This window comes from Aegilops tauschii, chromosome 7 (genome assembly GCF_002575655.3).
Source record: "Aegilops tauschii subsp. strangulata cultivar AL8/78 chromosome 7, Aet v6.0, whole genome shotgun sequence".
Taxonomy (NCBI): Eukaryota; Viridiplantae; Streptophyta; class Magnoliopsida; order Poales; family Poaceae; genus Aegilops; species Aegilops tauschii.
This window is the reverse complement of record NC_053041.3, coordinates 570,938,285-570,944,993: the sequence shown is the minus strand read 5'-3', so window position 1 is coordinate 570,944,993 and position 6,709 is coordinate 570,938,285.

The following is a 6,709-nucleotide window of genomic DNA, read 5'->3' as shown; positions in this document are numbered from 1 at the left end:
CCCACAGCACGTCGCCACCTCTCGTCCCTCCCATAGCTCACCGCCAGCCACTAGTAGAAAACTGGGCTTTGGTCACAGGGCAATATTCACATTAGTCCCGGTTCAGTCACGAACCATGACTAATGTGAGCATTGGTCCCGGTTCGTGCGGCCAGGGGCCTGCCGGGTCTCGTGGGGGCATTGGTCCCGGTTCGTCCGGACCCGTTGGTCCCGGTTGGTGGGACAAACCGGGACCAATGGGCCACGCTCCTGGCCCACCACCCTTTAGTCCCGGTTCCTACCACAAACCGGGACTAAAGGGCTGGTCCTAGTTGCGGCCAGTGTTTAGTCCCACCTCGCCAACCGAAGGGCGCTCACACCAGTTTATAAGCCCGTCCCTCTATGCTTTGTTTAGCTTCTCTTAAAGTGAAAATAGATGCCCTTATACACGGAATTTCACCTAAATTCACAGTGAAAATAGATGCCCTTATATAGGTTTAATTTTCTCTATAAGCGCATCTATGTTCATTTTTTATATTTATAAAATAAATAAACGTTAATAAAATAAATAAACTAAATAAAGCTTAGTAAAATAAAATAAAATAAACTATAGTAACTACAATAAATAAACCTTAATAAATTAAGTAAAAATAGCAGCAGTAAAATAAATAAAAATAGCATCAGTAAAATAAATAAAAATAAAATAATTAAAGTAAAATACATAAGTAATTAGAAATAAAATAAATAAGTTTTTTGTTGTAAGTAGAAACAAAACAAAACAAATAAAGCAAAAGAAAAAAAACAGAGGAAAAAAATTATGCCACCCACTCGGCCACAACGGCCTGAATACGACTAGAAACCCATCCATGGGCCAGGATTCAGGCCCGCAGAAGGCCCAGTAGGCCCCACAGGCAAAGAGAACAGTTATGCCCGAAAGCCTGCAGTTGAGAGGAGTTCAAGAGGGTGGGCGCAGCAGCGCTTATAAACCACTCTCGAGCTCTCTCAACTAGCGAGGTGGGACTAAACTTTTGACGCGGGGCAGCACAAGGCCTTTGGTCCCGATTGGTGCCACCAACCGGGACTAAAGGGGGCATTGGTCCCAGTTCGTGGCACCAACCGGGACCAAAGGCCTTCAGTCCCGGTTGGTGCCACGAACCGGGACCAAAGAGTTCCCTATATATACCCCATCGCCACAGCAGAGCACTCCACAGTGCTCTGTTTTTTCTGGCCGGCGAGGGGAGGGCATTTGGGTGCTCTAGGTCACCTCCTATGCACATGAGGTGTTCGATGAAATTTCTGAGCCACACTAGTTAATCTTTGTCCTCTCGAAACTCGACCTCCGAGCTCCATTTTCCCCGAGATTTGTCTAGGTTTAGCGGTCCGTCACGTCCCGTCCCCGTCTTCACCGCCGTCGATCGCCCGCGCCGATCTCGTCGCCAGCACCACCGTGGTGAGCCTCTTGTTCTTATCTTCTTTCTGAAAGGAAAAAATTCTTACTTTAGATAGTTACTTGTCTAATTTTGTTACTTTTATTATTCCTTCTTATTACATAGTGCGATGGTTTTGGTATCCGCCCCCGTCGGCCCTCGTCATGTCTATGATTCGGATGTGGTATATATATTATCTTTTTATAACTATTTGGTTCATTTATTGTTTATGATAAATATACCGACCAATGTGACATAGATTTTATTTATCTAGGAGGTGGTTGAACCGGAAATTCTAACCGACCCTATTGTCGAGAGGTTAAATTTAGTTGAAGAAGAAAACAATTACTTGAAGGAAAAAATAAAAAAAAATTGAGGAGGAGAAGATGATATTGGAGTTGCATGTTGCGGATGTCGTCAATGATCACAAGATCAAGATGGATGCAATGCACTTGAAGATTAGAAAGATTAGAAAATATGCCATTCATACCAAGGCTTGGTATTATTATGCCGTTGGATCAATTGTTACCTTGGTTGTGATTATGATCGCATTTGTTTTCGCATTGATGTTTTACATAGTTTCAATGTTTGGTTTAATTAATTAGATGCTCTGGAGAGCTATATATATATATGTTGTTAGATGAGAACTATGTATGTACTTTTGTTCTAATGTGATGATGAACTTCTATTAATTTGGTCACTTAATTATCTATTCATGATGTTCTGTAATGGTTTTTGACACACGTAATTGTATATAATGCACGCAGATGAACCTGCAATGGATGTACGGTGACAGACACACCTCCGAGTACATTAAGGGCGTGCATGATTTTCTCGAAGTGGCTGAGGCAAACAAGAAGAATGGTTTTATGTGTTGTCCATGCCCTATATGTGGGAATACGAAGTCTTACTCTGACCGGAAAATCCTTCACACCCACCTGCTTTACAAGGGTTTCATGCCACACTATAATGTTTGGACGAGGCACGGAGAAATAGGGGTTATGATGGAAGACGGCGAAGAAGAAGAGGAGGATGACAACTATGTGCCCCCTGAATACGGTGATGCTGCAACGGGGGAAGCTGCTAAAGATCAAGAGGAACCAGAGGATGTGCCCAATGATGCTGCAAGGGGGGAAGCTGCTGAAGATCAAGAGGAACCAGTGCCCGATGATGATGATCTCCGCCGGGTCATAGTCGATGCAAGGATGCAATGCGAAAGTCAAAAGGAGAAGCTGAAGTTCGATCGCATGTTAGAGGATCACAAAAAAGGGTTGTACCCCAATTGCGAAGATGGCAACAAAAGCTCGGTACCGTACTGGAATTGCTGCAGTGGAAGGCAGAGAATGCTGTGCCTGACAAAGGATTTGAGAAGCTATTGAAAATATTGAAGAAGAAGCTTCCAAAGGATAACGAATTGCCCGATAGTACATACGCAGCAAAGAAGGTCGTATGCCCTCTAGGATTGGAGGTGCAGAAGATACATGCATGCCCTAATGACTGCATCCTCTACCGCGGTGCATACAAGGATCTGAACGCATGCCTGGTATGCGGTGCATTGAGGTATAAGATCAGACGAGATGACCCTGGTGATGTTGACGGCGAGCCCCCCAGGAAGAGGGTTCCTGCGAAGGTGATGTGGTATGCTCCTATAATACCACGGTTGAAACGTCTGTTCAGAAACGAAGAGCATGCCAAGTTGATGCGATGGCACAGTGAGGACCGTAAGAAAGACGGGAAGTTGAGAGCACCCGCTGACGGGTCGCAGTGGAGAAAAATCGAGAGAAAGTACTGGGCTGAGTTTGCAGCTGACCCAAGGAACGTATGGTTTGGTTTAAGCGCGGATGGCATTAATCCTTTCGGGGAGCAGAGCAGCAATCACAGCACTTGGCCCGTGACTCTATGTATGTATAACCTTCCTCCTTGGATGTGCATGAAGCGGAAGTTCATTATGATGCCAGTTCTCATCCAAGGCCCTAAGCAACCCGGCAACGACATTGATGTGTACCTAAGGCCATTAGTTGAAGAACTTTTACAGCTGTGGAATGGAAACGGTGTACGTACGTGGGATGAGCACAAACAGGAGGAATTTAACCTGCACGCGTTGCTGTTTGTAACCATCAACGATTGGCCCGCTCTTAGTAACCTTTCAGGACAGACAAACAAGGGATACCACGCATGCACACACTGTTTAGATGACACTGAAAGTATATACCTGGACAAAAGCAGGAAGAATGTGTACCTGGGCCATCGTCGATTTCTTTCGACCAACCATCAATGTCGAAAGAAAGGCAAGCATTTCAAAGGCGAGGCAGATCACCGGAAGAAGCCCGCCATGCGTACCGGTGATCACGTACTTGCTATGGTCAATGATTTACACGTAATCTTTGGAAAGGGTCCCGGCGGACTAGCTGTTCCGAATGACGCTGAGGGACACGCACCCATGTGGAAGAAGAAATCTATATTTTGGGACCTACCCTACTGGATAGAGCTAGAGGTCCGCTCTTCAATCGACGTGATGCACGTGACGAAGAACCTTTGCGTGAACCTTCTAGGCTTCTTGGGCGTGTATGGGAAGACAAAAGATACACCTGAGGAACGGGAGGACCTGCAACGTTTGCACGAAAAAGACGGCATGCCTCCGAAGCAGTATGAAGGTCCTGCCAGCTACGCTCTTACGAAAGAAGAGAAAGAAATCTTCTTTGAATGCTTGCTCAGTATGAAGGTCCCGACTGGCTTCTCATCGAATATAAAGGGAATAATAAATATGCCAGAGAAAAAGTTCCAGAACCTAAAGTCTCATGACTGCCACGTGATTATGACACAACTGCTTCCGGTTGCATTGAGGGGGCTTCTACAGGAAAATGTCCGATTAGCCATTGTGAAGCTATGTGCATTCCTCAATGCAATCTCTCAGAAGGTGATCGATCCAGAAATCATACCAAGGCTAAGGAGTGATGTGGCGCAATGTCTTGTCAGTTTCGAGCTGGTGTTCCCACCATCCTTCTTCAGTATCATGACGCACGTCCTAGTTCATCTAGTCGACGAGATTGTCATTCTGGGGCCCATATTTCTACACAATATGTTCCCCTTTGAGAGGTTCGTGGGAGTCCTAAAGAAATATGTCCGTAACCGTGCTAGGCCAGAAGGAAGCATCTCCATGGGCCATCAAACAGAGGATGTCATTGGGTTTTGTGTTGACTTCATTCCTGGCCTTAAGAAGATAGGTCTCCCTAAATCGCGGTATGAGGGAGACTGACTGGAAAAGGCACGCTTGGAGGGGACTCAATAATATGCAGGGACGGCTATTCTTGGTCTCAAGCACACTACATAGTTCTACAGAACTCTACCTTGGTGACCCCGTATGTCGATGAACACAAGAACAGTCTGCGCTCTAAACACCCGGAGCAGTGTGACGACTGGATTACATGTGAACACATCAGGACTTTCAGCAGTTGGTTGGAAACACGTCTCAGAGGTGACACCACTGTTTGTGATGAGTTGTACTCGTTGTCCAGGGGACCATCTTCGACTGTATTGACATACAAAGGATACGAGATAAATGGGAATACATTTTACACGATCGTCCAAGATCAAAAGAGCACCAACCAAAACAGCGGTGTCCGCTTTGATGCAGCAACCGAGAGGGGAAAGGACACATATTATGGTTACATAATGGACATATGGGAACTTGACTACGGACATGATTTTAAGGTCCCTTTGTTTAAGTGCAAATGGGTCAATCTGTCAGGAGGCGGGGTACAGGTAGACCCATAGTACGGAATGACAACAGTGGATCTGAACAATCTTGGGTAGACTGACGAACCGTTTGTCCTAGCCAATGATGTGGCACAGGTTATCTATGTGAAGGACATGTCTACTAGACCGAGGAAAAGAAAAGATAAGGAAGCGAATACATCATATGATGAGCCAAAGCGCCACATAGTTCTTTCAGGAAAAAGGGACATTGTGGGAGTGGAGGGCAAGACAGACATGTCTGAAGATTATGAAAAGTTTCATGAAATTCCTCCCTTCAAAGTCAAGGCTGACCCAAGCATCCTGATAAACAATGAAGATTATCCATGGTTACGGCGCAATAAGCAAATGACACAAGCGAAGAAAAAGTGAAGACTTTCTCCCGCAACTATTATGATGATACCATGCCAACTTTGTAAGAGACGAGTATGATACCATTGTCTGTTTTGTACAAGAAGTGCATCTAGTTTTTGCCGTAACCCTCTCAACTAGCGAGGTGGGACTAAACTCACCACCACACCGCTGTGCAAGGCCATTGGTCCCGGTTGGTGGCACAAACCAGGACCAATTCCACCCTTTGGTCCCTGTTGGTGCCACGAACCGGTACTAATGAGGCTGTGGCCCCACGAGCACCTTTAGTACCGGTTCGTGGCACGAACCGGTACTAGAGTTTCTTACTAAGCAGTTTTTTAGTCCCACCTCGCTAGCTGAGAGGCACTAGGAGCGGTTTATAAGCCCTGAGTGCAGAGACGATGAAGAAGAGGCGCAATGCTCACGTTGCTTAGCTTCAAGCCTTGAGGAATAAGGTAGACTGCATGGAGCTATGTGCAGTGCAGTCTACACTATTCCGAAAGGCTTGAAGCAAATCAACGAGCATTGCGCCTCTTTTTTATTTTTAATAACTTATTACAACTCCGGACTTCTTGTGTTCCGACAAAATAAAATAAACTTTAATAAAATTTATGAAACTAAAATTAACAAAGTATTTTCTGTTCAAAACATTATAAGAAACCTCTATTATTATTGAAACTAAAATCATATAAAATTGATGCAACTAAAATTATCGAAGTATTTTCTGTTCAAAATCATTAAAAGCAAAAAGAATTTTCATAAAGAACTTTTTTTGATAGAAACTTTAATAGCAAAAAGAATTGTCATAAAGTAAAATAAATAAGTAATTAGAAACAAAATAAAATAAAATAAATAAGTTTTTTGTTGTAAGTAGAAACAAAACAAAATAAATAAAGCAAAAAAGAAAAAAAAACTAAATACAGCAAAAAGAATTTTCATAAAGAACTTTTTTTGATAGAAACTTTAATAGCAAAAAGAACTATCATAAAGTAAAATAAATAAGTAATTAGAAACAAAATAAAATAAAATAAATAAGTTTTTTGTTGTAAGTAGAAACAAAACAAAATAAATAAAGCAAAAAAGAAAACAAAAAAACTAAATACAGCAAAAAAAATTGTTGGGGCGCTGCCCGCTGGGACCTCCAACCCTCGGGTTTTCAAATACAGGCCCAGAAGGGCTAGAGGGCTCAACGGGCAGCGC